Raw genomic sequence first — 17,691 nt, 5'->3', positions numbered from 1 at the left:
GATAAAATGTAATATCTGAAAGAAATGAACACATAGGAAGCTAACCATAAAATATGACTAAGTTTAGCTTTTAGATAGGACCTGCTTTGCTATCCAAACTGGAGAAAGGCTACTTGTTGAAAAAAGGACTTTGAAAAGTTTACAGTAACAATGAAGATTTTCTGGTTGATGGAGCATTTTAATTCATTGCTAAAGAGTGCTCCTGGATTTCTCAGCCAACCTAAGTTTTCATTCCTTATATCCATGCATAATCAGTAGTTGGTACGGTGCTCTAAGAAAGGAACAGAAATAGCTGTGCATGTGCATGCATGTTTGAAAAGCTGTACCAATAGAAAGCATATTTAATCTACCCTGTCATCTGAGACCATGCCCAGAAGAGTCTAAAGAAACATAATGCATTCACAAGACAGAAGTTCTCACCATTGTTTGATAAGGAGACACCGTCTTACTGTGTCTGGGATGAAATTTGTCAAGTGACAGCAGTGCAGCCTAAGTGGTAATGAAGCCATCTGTCCCTGAAAAACACTGCTCCCTCAGGTTTACCAAAACCTGGAGGTAAAAACAACATAGACTTTCTTCGAGTCAAACATTCTGTTTTATTTATTTTCATTCTATTTATGGAAACATAGCAAAGCCAGTGAAAACCAAATGGCTTCCAACTACGTAGCTTCAGTTCATGCTTATCCCCATTGTCCTTGATTTTCTTGATAGTTTCAGCTCAGTACTGCTCCACTTACTGGTTTAAAACTTGCGCAGCAAAGCAGTAAATCAGAGCCAAAGGTTTAATTTAAAATTCTGTGTTGAGCCAGCTTTAAGAGCCCACGTTTCAACAATCAGGGCACAGACTAGAACAAAGAAGTCCATTCAGATATTCACCTTCCTATCCCTCGAGTTATCTTCAGGAGTCTACAGTGAGTCAAAAGCATAACTGCAACTCACACTGACATACCCAGATGAGCTTTCAGGTAGCTTTGATATGCCCAAGTGGGATGCAGTCACACATTTGGACAGCTAATCTTTATGTCTAGGAAGGAAAGTGTTAAATGTGAAATTCTCTTGGCATAAAAGGGATATTGAGATGAAAGAATAATCAATCTTTCATAAATAATATACATGGGTGGATACATTATATATTCAAAGCTACAGTCAAATGGTTGGGGAGAATGATAATTTATTCTGTTGAATTTCTTCAGAATGAATCCTGGAACAGATCAAACAAAAAAGTTATAAAATAGGAATTACAGGTAATGAAGGGCTCCTTGTTGCACAGGAGATCTGCTAGCTCTTATACATAATTAAAATATATGAGGTCAGGGGTAAGCTTAAAGGTGATTATGCCAGGAATAATTTTGTTATTCTTTTATTAAACAATACCAGACCCATATTTATTTTCCCAGTATATACATACACAATATGAAATGACTGCGATTGAAATGCATATTTTAAATTAACGTGTTTTGATTAAACACAGAAAAAGCAGAGTACTTTAATATTTGTACCTTGTATCCACAGTAGGTTTGTTCTAGATAGTAAACTTAACTGCTTTCTTGCAATTTTATTCCAGGAACTAGCATTTCCAGTAGCCATCTTTAGGGGAATGTTGTGACAGATACCATCATGTTTTGAGGTTGTTTCGTTGTTTTGGCTTGTTTTTTTTTCCAAAGTTTTTTAGTCATTGTACCTTGATCTGCTGAGAACGTGATTAAGCAACATCTGCTTGGCTCTATAGTCCTCAGCACACACAGAACATCTACTTTGCATAACTTTTACTAATTTACTGTCCATTTATAGTACTTGATGTATGGTAACTGATGTGGTGTTTGTACCACTAAAACCACATAAACCAAGATATATTATTTATGCATATAGTATTATATGTAATGCATAGCTGTGAGCTACAGGCATGCCTCATGGGCTAGCAAATATGTGCGTGTTACTTGGTCAAAATGAACTTATGTTTGTCTTTATAAAGCCTGGTCAACTCCTTTGGTTCCAACTAATAAATGGCTCAAGTTCTGGTGAGGAAACCTGACAAATAGGCAGAGATAACTGGACACTATAAACTGAATTTCCTTGTAAAAGCAAAAGGAAAGAAACCAATAAAATGCAGACAACACAAAGAAAATATTTTTTTCTGGGTCGAACTTCACTATTCAAGTTCTCCCCAGATAAAATAATAAGTCAAGAGTGAAAACACTAGGATCTTCCAAGTTTGAAGTAGGAAGCAGCTACAAAGTCTTGGTGAAAGGAGACGGACAAAAGAGATAGAGGGGAAACTGAAGTAACATCCTCTTAAGAAAAGTAGCTGCCAGGGCAAGTAGAGATTATCATCTGAAATGTCTGCAGACAGAGGCATAAACCCTGGCAATCCTTATCCTGTGACAGATGTTTAATTGCATTCAAGAGAACAGGACTGTGATGATTTGTCCCGTTCTACTTCTAAGAAAACAAAAGGAAGAAAAAAGTTTCTCATATGCCTCCTCTCATGCTTTCAACACAGATTACAGCAGCTTCAAAGACTAGCGCACACTGTTTTTCAAGTAGTTTTAAACAAAATATATAAACTGAATTTTTAGGATTTTCATGCTTCTGTGTGACAGACTGACAGAAAATTAAAGTAGCGAATTCAATAAGGGTTTTGTCTTTCTTTTCTGGTCCTTTGTTCTCTTGGCATTCACTCAGAAAAGCATAAACAATTCTCTTTGTACTGGCCACATGAAGTTTGGGGTTTTTTCCTGGAGAAGAAAAATCAACATCCAGGGAGATAAGGAAGTCTTGGATCCCTTTCCAGCATGAAAAAAAAAAAATGACTAAGAATATCACAGAGAATAGCCACCTTTTCCAGGTTTACCTTTGCACTGAACTTCATCTCACATACAAATATTTTATACTTGGATGCAAATTAGGGGAAGGACTTGTCTTCATTTCAGATCTGGGTCATGTTCTTTTGAGAGTCATCACTCTGTGTGAGAAAGACAAGGAAAAGGAACACAGGTGGCAGCACCTTTGGAGACCTTTAAATTATTCCTGAAGTTTTTGGTGTTTCTTGAGTTCTGATGGGAAAGTATCGACTTCCAGCATACTGCTGACTGTCAGCATCAGTTCAGAGAAACAAATCAGGAGCAGAGTAAAGGATACATGTAGTAATTCAGTGAGCAAAAGGATAAGGTAATGGAAGTGTGAGGAATGTAAATGAAAGATAAATGTTACTGGTTATCAATAACTACAACAATGTTACGGAGAAGAGGCGCTACAATATTCCACAGACTTTTATATTAAAAATTACAAGCAAACTGCAAGTTTTTGATTAGGTGTTCAAACATCTAAGAAATTTCTGTTTTCATCTGTCCTTTTCAATCTAGAAAAAACATGTAAATAGCCTAGTTAAAAGTGGAAAATTAATTTACTGTAAATGGAAAAAAGTTTTATTTTGTTTCACAACTGAAAGCCAACCAAAACAGTTCACAGAAAATTCTTACCTAAAGTAGAACTGGGTATGTATCAAATTTTTGAATTCTAATAAGACAGAATTTTATGACAGCAAGTTAAATTTTAACATGTTTAACACACTTGCCCCCCATTTCATATCAGAGAGGCCAGATTTAATATATAATAATTTGCCCTACAGAAAATAAAAATATTAAAAAATATTTTGTACTACTTCTGCTCTGGTTACATTTCTGGATCCACATTCCAACTCTTTGGAACACAACCATTAAAAAGCAGTCGCCAGCTTTCTTTCGAATGTGTGTATTTAAGAACTGCGGCTGAACAATGCTTAATGGCTTAACATTACTTCTGAAATTAGTGAAAACCCAATTAGGGAAAAGAGGCTACATGAAAAGTTACCATAAACTCCGGGCCCAATTCTAGCACTGACACATCCATTAATGGGACCACTTACACTGTACAAGTATTTCACAGATCAAATTAAAAGCCGAACAGAACACCGTATTTGTGTAAATCACATAAATAAAGTATCTATTCAAAGAAACAAGAATACCACAATCTCCCATACGTGGATTTGCTTAGTATAACTGAAATTGTAATCCCAGTCTGTGTTTTGTTATGCAGCCTGTGAAATTCAAAGTACAAAACCCAAATGCCATGACGTCAAATAAGTAGCAATATAGAATGAGGAGAGACTCCAGACAATATATTCTTGACAGATACTTTGAGTAGAAATGTTTCAAAAGATTTTCATGAGCTGCTCTTTAAAGGTCACATTATATCACTGCTGTTTATTTCCTCATCAGTTAATCAGGTGCTCTGCCTCTTTTTTTTTTTTAAGGTCGCCAAATACTTGTAATTGAGTTGTAGAATATTTGTTAATGTTATTAGCTAATCTGAAGCACAAATGTGTTTTTCAGATCAGAGTACTAAAATTTAGAAGTAGCAGCTACTGTGCTAACAGATCTACATATCCAGACTCACATCCTAAAAATTCATAGCCATGTAATTCACATATTTGCACAAAACTGCTTGATGCAAGACATTCAGACCCTTGCTAATACAAACAAACATGACAAGAACTTGTATGGAAGATGTATGGGAGACAATTTAGAACATCTTTAATGCTCCTATCGCTCTCAGAACAGGATGGATCTCAGAATGAAAGGAAATAGATGTTGCTGGAACAGAACTGCTGTGCTTTGGTGCTTGGCAGGCATGTTTATGCCAAGTATCAAGATCTCCAGATCCACCAGATTTGACATCCTTTACATCTTGTTAAACTATGCCCCCCTGAGTCACTAATTTGTACTTACTGCTTATTTCTGACCAAAACTGTCTATCCCTAAGGTTAGAAGCTAAAAAAACCCACACCAAAAAAAACGACACACAAAACCTGTGCCAGGCTGGCTGCTAGCACACAGTATGGTAAAACATCCCCATACATAGTCGTGCCTCAGGCACAGCCACCAAGGAATCAGAGACTGTCCCCTGGGCTTTGAAATACACGCAGCAGGTGAATGTAAAAACAGTGAAAGCATTTGTTCTAAGTTCCACACATGCTTTTGCTTCATCTCTCTGCCCATTACATTCTATCAAGCCACTGATTTTCCAAGCAGGGTGCATCTGCAAGCAACATGAATGCTTTCCTTGTGAGCACTAAAAGTGAAGCACACATAATTACCAAGGCAGCTCTTCTGTTGCTTCTTACATAGAAAACAATTCTGATCCCATGTCTTTTTTTTGTTTGTTTGTTTTTACCAGGTCTCTTGAAATGAAAAGGAATACTCCTGAACACAGGATTTCAGGATCTGAGAGTTTAAAACAATACTTGAAGAGCTAACAAAAATTATCAAAGGTAAGTTTGACCATCATTTACAACAAATCCATTTAGATTTGAAAAGCCCAAGAAACACCTTATGCTGCACTGATTTTTCTTGCACGATGCTCCCTTTCTTTTGACACGTTCTGTATTTTAGACTAATGACTAGTGGCATCAAACTCTAGTTTTCCAGGCTTTATTTCAGAATTACTACAGTTCTCTTACATTTTATTTCTGACATTTTCTCAATTTTGTATTCCTCATTGATTTTGATTAACTTCTAGCTTGCTAGAGATTGGGAGGATTTTTCCACACCCTCTTCAAAAGTAGTTCTCCAAATGTGGGGGAAGCTATTCTACAAGACTCTTGCTTACCCTCACTGACTGCTTCAATTGCTTGTGTCCTTCAGATTTTAATGATTTATACTGATTCAGGGCTTAATCCAGATCTCTGGATTCAGAAGAACGAAGTCCTACTGTAACCCAGTGATGCAGCCACTAGCTTATTTTATTTGTGCCTACCACTGTAATTATTCCTAATTTACATCAGAAGACAATCAGATCCCACAAGCTCACTAAATAATTAGGACCTGATATCAGGCCAGAGTAGAACATTCATAAATTCTGATACCTCCTTAACTTTGCTGTTACTTTCCCCCATTGCTTCCTATCATGTCTCCACACACTCATCAAATTGTTGTTTCCTCTCACCGTCAGGTAAAACTACAGCATGTAGTGGGAAGCATAACAATGAAAGACTTTATGCATTTTTACCTTTTTTCTCCCCTAGGCTCAAATGCAGAGGCACAGAAATGCTCCCCACATGCTACAAGATTTCAAACACCAAACTGACAAGTCCTACTTCCAACGAATACTTGACTGCAAATACTACCCAAGAGGAACTTAAAGATGATGTTGCATCAGTGACAGTTATCATAACTATTTTTAATTAAAGAAATACATCTTTGAAGAAAATTGATGACACTGGAGAATAAATTAAATGCATCAACTCTTGCAAGCATGAAAGGGGACATTAAAAGTAGGCATTAATGAGGGCATTTTTGAATTTTTAGAACATCTGTTCAATGCTAAATTTATGTATCTTTGGAAAAGCTTTTAAAATGTCTTAATTTCTCAGTAGTGTATTTACCAACTCTTAGTTCATACTGTCTCTGGTCTTAGGAGCAAAGGAACCATAGTAATCATCTGGCTTGATCATCTGAAAACAGGAAATTTTTTTTCACCTCCTTAAATCCACCCAAGAATTAAACTGTTTGAAAATTCTAAGCTCCAATCCACTGCCCTTCATAAACTCCTTACTACTGTTCACTCAGTTTTATTTTATTATGTTTCCCTTGACATCATTTGTAAGCATATGTGCATACTTAAGCACATAAAACAGTGTTTAAAAGTCGCATTTACACAATTTTATAACAATTCATAGAAGGCTAATGAATTCAGCCATCTTTGGGCACGAAGCGCTGCCAGACACAAAGTTTTTATGTGACTATCTTTACTGCTTGAAGATAACTAGAAGGCATTTTTTAACTAAATGATTCTGTGGTGCTCTCATTGATGATGTATAACTCCATTTACAGTTGTAATCTGGGTAACAAAATGAATAATCCATCATTGTGGTATGAATAGTAAATTAACCCAGATAAAAGTGTTGAACATCCAATCAGAATCATTAAGTAACCAGAAGACTAAGATTGGTGAGGACACATCGGAAGCAATTATAACTAATGAATACATTAACTTCAGGCATGAGAACAGCATGGCTGATATTCTAGTCCATCAAAATAAAATTAGACTGTGGATGAGCAGGCACAATATGGAACAGTCTGAAAATAAACAATTGCCCATGAATATAATTATTTTGAAGAGAAAGCTTCCTAGTGATGATGTATATTGAATCACAAAAGACCTGGTGGATTCACCGAAGGTGGTACCGTGTAAGTAACACAATAAAGAGAAGTGCTAAAGAATATGCTACAACAAGCAAACACCAGCATCACAAGGCGTGGGGAGAAAAAAAAAAATAAAAAAAAAGACTCCAACAGTTAGAAATATTTTTCCACATAATACCAAAATTATTAATGAGTTGTTGTAAAGGTCACAGACTATACATTATACAAATTACAATACAATAGCATACTGATTGAAAAGTCTTAGAGTCAAACCAGTCAACAAAACAAAACCAAAATATTTAAATGCTTTTGTCTGGACACTTAATTTACTGTGAAAGAGGATCACTGAAAGAGGATATTAAAAATAACCATTAAACCCTTGAAGCATAAACCTTTTACATGTACATTATCGCTTTGCTGTCCTACAAAAAGTCCTTTTGGGTATAGTAACATCTGCCTATTCACCAAGTCTCCTACTACAGTCTAGATTTCACCAGTCTAACTTCTTCCTTTCTGTGAGAAGCAAGATAAAATCATCTTCGACTTTACACATTCAGCACTTGTCTTACTCCAACAAGTTGTGAAATCACTCCATACCAGAGCATGTAATGCTTTTTACCATACATGATACTGCACAATTCATTGACAACCTTAAGTAAACTCCAAATTTGATTCAACAGCTGTTCCACTGTTCCCTGGCAGACCTTTTCTTCTGACTACATTCTGCAAGGCTGCATAGAGTTGAAACAGTTAAACAAACACTGCACTAAATAGTTCATCCCCCCATCCAATTAAATATCAGCCCCTTCCACACAAGAGCAGGCAAAAGTTTACTTCCCTAAAGATCATCAGATTATATTTTAAAGTAATTTTATAATAATAATAATCTGCTTTCTAACATCTAAGAAATGAGATAGTTTGCTTGTTTATTATTCTAGACACTAGAGAACACCTCAAAGATGGGAAAACATGCTGAGCAGAAATTCAACTAAAAGCCTCCACTAAAAGAGAAACAAACTGTACCTTCATACTTAAAACAACTCATCCATGAATTCACATAGCTTCATTTTTAATTAAGTTTACTGCTATGGTAGATGCTGAAGATGGCAATATGGCACGTGCATTAGGCATTCACAGTGAATTCTGCAGACACATGATTTTTATCACAGTAGATGATGTCCGGCAGTACAGAAACTGGAAGTGGAATCAGTGACTGCTTCTACCAATTTGGACTGAACTCCACCATGTGGTATGCATGAGAGGTAGCTTGTTTCTAGTCTCCAATTCTTCCAGAATCAATGAAGTCCCCCACTCTCAAAAACCGTATTTTGGAAGTTTTTACAATTTGGCAGCCCTCAGTCATGAATCTACTCATGCAGCCAGATCTTCTAAAATCTGGCTCATATATAGCGGCTGAATACAATGGGAAGATTTTCCAAAGTATTTGTCATCTGATGCCTTTCATTTTTATTGTCAACAGCCATCAGCTATTAACTATTCAGTTACAAAATGCTGTGTACTACAGCAGTTTTGTTTCTTTACGAAGGCTTATTTTTTCTGCATACCAAATAAGCTTTACATCAGAGCTAAGCTAGAATTACCTTAATTAAGAATAACAGTGAAAGATTGATTTTACTGAGCTGAAATAACTTGACAGCATCTTCCTAGTAACTGGTTACCTGTCAGTTTTTAATGGGCTGGTAATTACTCATTTTATCTTAAGGCAAACAGTACTAATAAAGTTTTAAAAACATTGTTACCGCAGAGCTATTATTTTTGTTGTGGGCCTAATACACAAGTAATTAAGTCATAAAACTGGAAAAACTCTCAACTTGATACATTAGCTTATTCTGGATTTGACAATATGATTAAAATTGCCATGAATCTTTCTCCCCCAACAATTTGCTCCAAAGTAAAAGTGCTGAGTGTTGCTATTTAGAATCTAAGGATTCTGTAACGAAAAATAAACAATTTATAATATGCTAGGTGGTAAAAATATCTAGAACAAGACAGAAGGGAAAAACATTACTGATTTGAAGATGACAGTGTAGCTGGAGACTTCCAGGCTTCAGATTCCAGGCTTCTGATCTCCTGAAGCAGGCAAAATCCTTTGGAGTCGAGCCTCTCTCTCTCCTAACAAACCTTCTGACTAAGATTTTGTAGATCTTGTAGATTATCTTCCAAAACAAGAAAACTGTGCCTTAGCAGATTTAACCAGACACAGATATAACTAACAGTAGTTATATCATCTGGAGATCTGGTTAATATTTTACTCCAGTGAGGCAATTAAAATACATTTTCTGGTGTCTTCTTCCTGGTTGTTAGACCATACTCTGACTTACAGTTTTAACTGCTACAAAAACCTCCTAGGTTTTGTAGGTTCTTTTATAACCACCTGTTTTCGAAATAAACAAAAAGCCTCAGCCTTTTCTACCACAGTAAACCAAAAAATGACACAAAGCATTTTCCACATCATCCCATTAATCCAAATACAAAATAGGAAGAAAACACCTTAATTTTTAGATGTATATTTTTGGTCTGTACAGATGTCACAAAACCATTGATTATTAAATTCTATACATCTAAAATGGAGTCCACTGACAGGGATGATAAGATACTAGGGTGTCACTTTTAGTTACTCTTCTGTTCACAATCACGCTTTAAATTTGATAATCCATTGGGGCTTTTTGTTTTCCAGCTATCACAAGGTGGGGTTTTTTTAAAATGCCTAGCCTACACACATTTCTATTATTTTTTGATAATAAGTCTTTTCATCCTCTCATCACTGATTATCAACTTGAAATTCCCTACCTTTAGCAGGCTATATTTCTTATTTTTAGCCTTCCTAAAGTATGATGAACTTACTGTGACAAACCCACTAAAGTCCAGCTACTTGGGTCTTGTCTTTTCAAGTTACTTTCTCATGCAAAATGAGAAAAAAATATATTCTCTCTAGCAGAGATCACATCAAATTAAGAAATGCACTTTTTGTATTCCTTCCTGTGCCAGAGTGGTAGTGAAGTTTTTAGACCTAGGATTTTGATATTGCCCAAAATCAGTTTAGTACACCATGCAAATCTGCCCCATGGAATTATGGGATGGACCATCATTATCCTTTGCATAAGTAACAGACTAAAGCTTTTCACTATATAGAAAAAGACAACAGTAGCAGTTAACATTTAATCTTTAAACCTTTGCAGGAAAACTTACCATTTATCATTTGAGATTCCTTGTAACCTCAGTATAATGTATACAGAGTAAGTTTTGCAGCTGAAATTTACTTATCTCTTCCCATTGTAAAGAAAAATATTTGATGGTGATGCTATGCAGAGCTTAAGAAAATCTGAGATAATTTGTTTTAAAAGTTTCCTATCTTATGAGTTTTAACTACTTCAAATTCACACCCATCCCTTTTAAATACGTAACTGCACTGAGGTTTCACCACACATTTTTTCAGTAGAATATTATTTTAGCTCAAGTTTCTTATTCAGGAACAAACACAACTTCACAGTTTCAGTTCCCATGTAGGGTGGAACCCAAGTGATCGGGTTTCTCAAAAGCTCCTGTCATATGACTTAGGTACCAGAAATCCCACTGCAGGCTGCTTACGCCAAGATCTGTGTAAAATCCTACCTTCAGCATGATTACACATTTCATCTCAGGACAACTGTGGCAAACCTTTTAAGTCAGTTACAAGACTTTCATAGGTTTTATTTACTGATAGATGAACCAACTCACTACCATGTCCACTCTGGGACTGTACTGAATCAGGAACTCTTAGGTTGAAGCTGCACTGATGCCAATGACAATTCTTCATTTTGCACAGTTTAAACTGCCCCATTTTCGACTTAGAGGGACTCACTTAAGCATTTGTCAAACATCATGTAGCTGTTCTACTTGGAAGGGTGATTTAGAAATACACTTGACTTACTGTAGAAAATAAAATGAAAATGTCTAAATAGAAATAGCTCTGTGTCTACATTTTATTGCAATCAGCCAGAAACAAACAAGACAAAAACATATTTGTCTTTTCTATACTTCTAATCATAAAACCAGCCTTCATTTGAAGCCTATACTTAACCTTTTCGTATTATTGCAATTTGCTGAAAATCAGAAACATTGAAACATGAAATTGAGCTTAAAAATGTTCTTGCTTATCTAAAAGGAAATGCATCATGCAGCATCAGACATTTCATTATAGTAATATTTTTCTTCTCTGTCTTTCTCTGGATCTTTGCCCTTGTGTAATTATACGACATTAATTTCTCCTCAAACAAAAAGCCAGATGTTTGCAGGCTCTGATCTCAGACTGATTTTCTGCTAAAAGCACCAAGTCCAGCATTAGCTACTAATGGGTGTCTTCCTTCCATTAACCCAGATACTACAGGTAACAGTCCCAAGAGAAGGTCATGTCAGCATATAGTTTTGAATAAGACTTTTCGGAAGACACCAGCCATTAGACCACAGTCAAGTCTAGACACATGCTGAAATAAATACCAAATACAGTCAGGTAAGATTTTGGCAGTGTTTTTAATTACAAACCAATTTTGGAACAGGTAAAAGTTGCTTCTGTGATCTGGTTATTTTAATTATCTTACCACTATGAAAGCTAATTCATAGCATTTGCTTTTTCCATTACTGCAGTGGTCTGGAGGGCTCAGAACCATTTAGATCTGGAATAGTTATCTCCTGCAGTGTTTTGTGCTCCATACCTGTATGTGTGTCTCACCACTAAGACTTAAATGCTTTCTGTCCAAATAAAGTTTTTCTTACTTTGTAACAAGCTGAGAATTTAGTCTGAGACACTTTCAAATCCCTGTCTGAATTGATAGCTTAAACCCAGATATTTTGTATACATCTCAAAAGTATAGGTTTGTTTTTTTTCCCTCCACATAGCCATAAAAACATCAAAGACCATTTTTCTTCACCCTGTAAGTGGTAAAATTTCACAATGAGGATGTTTTCTGCTGAAATGTACCAATGCTCTCAGCACTTTTGCTTCCCATAACAACGGCCCAAGTATTAATATTTTGGCTACTACCACCATTTCTGCAAGCAGCTGATGAAGACACTGGGACAAGATTAGATACTGTTGTACACAATGAAGTAAAGTCCTGTAAGGTAGTCTCAAAGAAAGAATACCACTTGTCTACATTACCTGCGTGTAGGAGGACTGGAAAGTAGTTCTGGGACTATGCTGTCGATATCCTGTAGAGAAACCCTGAGATATATGTGACATTCAGTCCTTTGTTTCAGACATGTCTCTGAAGAGTCTGAGATGCTGGCTACTCCTTCCCTGTCCTGGAAGGGTCAATAGGAACAACCCTTGCAGATGCCCTAGCATCCTCAAAAGCAGCGTGATATAAGCTGACTTGTGAGCAAAAGGGCGCTTGACTAGACTGTCAAAGGATAAAATGGTTGCCTAAGGCCAAGCCTAAATCCCCTAATCAAATATTCAACTGACCATGCAGGCATGGCATGAATGCAGCCAACAAATATCAAGTAGAAGCTAGCCTTCTCTACCAAACCTGCATTAAAGAACTTCTGCATTTTTTTTCCACATCTATTAAAAAACAGACTTTCATTTAAATAAAAGAAAAGGCATTTCTTCTATCCATTTTGTAGAGCTTTCCAATTTAGTTCCTCTTTCCAGGAATTAAAAACACTTTAAAAAAAAATATATCACTTTTCATCTTAACTACTGATCTATTTCGGGAAGTTGTGATGTATGAAGCATGACATTAATATAGACTTCATTAACAGCAGCTTTTTAATGATATTCAAGAGGCTGTTTCTGCTGCACTAGCACGTATAAATACAAAGGAATGCATCAGCAATAATAGAAGCATAAGGAAACACTTAAAATTAAATTGTGGTGGATGAAGAGTAGAGTAGTGTTTCTATTCCCTTTGGATACATTTGTAGCATTTAATCTAATCATCATTCAGCAGTAGATACAATCCCAGTCTACATCAAAGCAACTAAAACACTGCTTTGATGGTTTAATAGTAGCTGGCAGTGTAATGACAGGTGGCCACAACCACAACCTAATTTGAAACAGGCTGAAATGTTGGTGGAAGACATGTAACACTGAATTCTGTGAAGCATATTTCTTTGAATGAACTGAGAAATTCAATTGAGACCAGACTCCAGTAAATTTATATACCTTCCCCACTGACACTGCCTTTAACAGCTGCTTCAGCGAGTGTATTATTCAGCAGCGACAATAATATCGCTTTTTGTTTAGCACTCATTTTGTGATAATTCAAGAGGGTGAATGAAAACTGTCATTGTAAGAATTATACAAGACATCACACAATCGCAGTAGCAATTGAGCATGGGCTCTTGACAAACTGAATTAGGATAAACACAATGCCATCAGCTGCAGTGGTGTAACTTCCATTGCCATGCCCTCCTCACTAGATACACTAGATTTTCCTTACTGGAAAAACACCCCACAAATATCCACTTTAATGAGAAATAATGAAGCTGCTTTTTCTGTTGTTTTGGTTTTTTTTTTTTGTAGTAGTCTACTTCAGAAATTTTTCTTTATCAAAGTCTGTTACCACAACTAAGATTGCCAAAGCAGGAAAAGATTAATTACATGAGCTAGAAGCTAAAATTATAAGGTGCAACAAATATTGCTCATTTATTCCAAAGTTTCACAGTAGATGAGGCTTTCAAAATATAATGGGTTTGTTATGTAAGGAAATACCCATTTTTTCTGCGTGCAATTATACACTTTGGAAATAATATATGCCATTTCAAAGCTTAATTGCTAAGAGAATGAAAAGAAACATTCCATAGTAAGGGCATTACTTGTATATTCAGAGAGCCAGATTTTAAACACTATCTAAAAGTGGCTCTGAAGTCATGAGATCTTTCATATTTCTCTGCCTCAGCTTCGTAATATGGAGACAATCCCTCCCTGCATCTCATATTCCATACCAGCAGCAGTCACAGAAGCACTAGCACATTCAGAAGGTTAGAGGCAATGAAGAAAGGTATAATTTTCCAGGGCTGTTTTAAGCTATCCTGCCTTTACTATGCAATCCAACAGGCTAGGCAAAATCTCTCTCAAACGTGGCTGAAATGGAGAGGTGGGTGAAGGTGCCTTCCCCTGCAATCCAGCCCTTCTGAAAATACTTGCACATGACCAGAGTTTCACGTAACTTCCCACAACCTGACTGTAAAACAGTATAACAGTAAGAGCAGAATTTTTATTAGGAAGAGATATTCCCCCATCACTAGTAGTAACAAAATATATTTACCCTTCAAAATATTATCTGCATGGCATTAAAATATAACAGCTTTGAAATTCAGTAGCTTTCTTCAGGGAAATAGTGTAAAACATAACAGATTAAAAGGCCCTTTCATGAAGCAGAGCGCTACTTGTTATCAAAATTCTGTGAGCATTCATGTAGCAGAGAAAAAATTGCAGAGATTAATTGGTAGAGACAAAATTTGCTCTTAATAAAAAGCCTGTAAACTGAAGTGAATCAGAGAATCAATTTCCTACATATGTTTCACCCAAACAACAGGAGCACATTTGTAGCAATAAGCTGCAAAGAATACATTATCTTGGAGGGTTATGTTACTTAGTTAGACAATTTTTAGGAGTCCAATAATCAACTCTGAAATATGTTCTTTTAAGAATTTTAACTGCCCAACTGTAATTGTCCATTGATAATTATTATAACAGACAACTTATAGTCTTGACACTGGAATAAAGACTAAACTTCAGTTAAATGAGTTGTCTCTAAAGTTGTTACAAAAATTAACGGAAGAACATTCTTTGCCCTTCTGAAGTTACTATCTCCCTACAATTTTATGCAAATTGTGACAAAATAGAACATTTATAAGATCAAGGATCTTCAGATTTTTACTGTATACCATTCTCCATAAAGTCCTCTTAATCAGATATTTCTGCATTGTAGCTATTAAGAGTTTTGCTAAACAAAGCACTGCGTGTCTTTCCCTTAGTCTGAATTTGAAATTGGGTAGAATTTCAGAGAAATAAGAATGGACTGGTCAATCTAGTTGCATGCACTGGAAGTAGTTCAATGTGTTTTACTTTAAAACATACTGTTTTTAAACCTACATTGTCCTTCGTATTGGTCAAAGCCAAGACGCCCTCCTAACTAACATTTTAAATGAGTTTCTTGCACTGTGCTGTATTATACTAAAAAGGAGTAGTAATAGATTTGGACTTATTTAAAGCCCCCAATAAATGACAAAGCGCACATAACAGAAAAGGCTGTAAATCACATTGCTTTCAAGCTCAGGAGTTTAACTAATTAAAAAAGGTTTGGAAATGTAGAAAGGCCAATAACATTGCACAGGATGTCAAGGGACCAATTTATCTTTTTTGTGCACAGGTTGAACTTGTGGGCAGTTCATCACTACACTCATCCAAGCTGCCTTCTGGGTCACCTGGGACTGTTGCTATTCAACTGTTATTCTGGATAATGTGAGGCACCTTACTAACTCACAGCTAGAGGACGGCATAATACTGTGGCTGATCCTCATCTATAAATACTTCTCATTGGCTCCTAATGGCCATTTTTCTGATGAACAAGAGTACAGTAATAAATTGACTTATACAAACAATGAAACAGAGAAACCCCAATTTAAAATGAAACATCCCAACTTCTAGAATCTAGTAGGTAGGTACCACACTTTGGAAAGGTTTGAAACTGACAAGAAGCTATAATATATAGAGTCTTCAGGACAATAACATACCATAAATCTATACAATGTTTTTAAAGAAGTTTCAAGGGTTTCACCCTCAAACTTTATGAGCAGCTGCTATGTTTGTTCATCACCAACAGAAACAGTGAGGTACTTGATAGAAGAACTTCTATTAGCACCACTTTCTCCCAGATAACAGAAGCCCATATGTTGTGTGACTTAATGGAGCTAGGCTGGGCCACAACACCAATGGGTGTGAGTAACAGTTCTGACATTTATGTCGTATTTTTTGTTTAAAAAGACAAAAGAACACAAAGGATTTAAGTTGTGGTTCAGGACGCTTTGATAACCATCTATAATCTGGTCCCACTAATACAGAGCTGGTACTGTTCTCCCATAGCTGGTACCATGACAGTCATCCCACAATATCATCTGTTTCCATACCATTAGAATGAAAGCTCTGCAGACAAACCAACAATTCTGCAATCACAGCCACTAAAAGGAATTCATCCCATGCACAAGAGATCTTTAAGCATACAATAATTTTTATTCTGTTTTATGTTGCCTTATGCTAAACTTAAAAGACTGCCATCATAGACCTTTGGAAACCTCTGGTTTCAGTTAAACTCTTGAGTACAGGATGAATGTTTAGGCCACATTTTTGTACCTTTTAAACTGCTTTAGTGAAGAATACTCACAACTGAAGGTGAACCACAGGGGTTCTAAAAAGAATTGGAAAATTTAATTGTTACTTAAAATGACCAATTAAAATAAAGCACTTACCTAAAACCTTTTTCTTCTACTATACAGACATAATTAACTGTAACACTGTCATGTGCCCTCATTTTCAACCTGGGAACCATAACCCAGATCCCAACCTATTATCTTGTTAGAGAGCTTGTAACAGAGAACATGCTCCTAAGTGAAAATATATATATACTCAATTCTTTACATACCTGTCAGGAAATAAAGATGTAAAATTTACATCCTCGAGTTACAGCAGGTACTTAATACAATCCTCACACTCCAAAGGAAAGCATCCCAAAACAAAACCCAAGAACACTGAACATTAGTTACATATTCTTCACTTAATTTTTATGAGCACTTAGCAGGTTACCCTTTGTTTTGATTTCTTTCTTGAAGTCTAATTATTCCATATGTCCTTTCATATTTTGTCTGATTTGCAATTGTATTTCTCATTATCATTTTGTGAGGATATGCTGCTATTTCCTCTGGTTTCATTCTCTCTTTTATGTTTCGCTTGTACAAAATTAATTACATTGTACCTTCAAGCATAATTTTAACAGTGTCTCCATTGCACTGTGTCTGCCTTTAATTAATGCTCTTCTAATGTAGGTTTTAGAGCCAAATGGTGCAATATTCTGAGCATCAAAGAAACAAAAGATCTAACAAAGCTGAAATGAAAGAACCAGACAAAGCAGCAGACAATGTATTCTCATTTGAAAAATGTTACTTCAATTTTATTTTAGATAGTAGAACCAAATAAGATTGTTTCTACTTTTCCCTCATTCATCACCAAAGTTTGTGGTAAGGCTCACTCCAATCTGGAAATAAATCTGTAATTTATGAAATGAGATAAATTTCTCAGTTGTCCACCTATCTATTACAATTCCCTAATCCACATTCCTCTGCTAGGACTTTTTTCTTTCTCAAGTCACAACAAGTCAGGGACCTCCCCCAAACACAGCATTCATATAGCCTCACAAAAATCTTTGAGGCAAATAATACTTGAGTTCTCTCTTGGTTATCTATTATGAGAGGACAATGGGAAATGAATATTCAATGAATTGGCCTGTTT

The sequence above is a fragment of the Gallinula chloropus genome, assembly GCF_964237585.1.
Source record: "Gallinula chloropus genome assembly, chromosome: 16".
Lineage (NCBI taxonomy): Eukaryota > Metazoa > Chordata > Aves > Gruiformes > Rallidae > Gallinula > Gallinula chloropus.
This window is presented reverse-complemented; position numbering follows the sequence as displayed.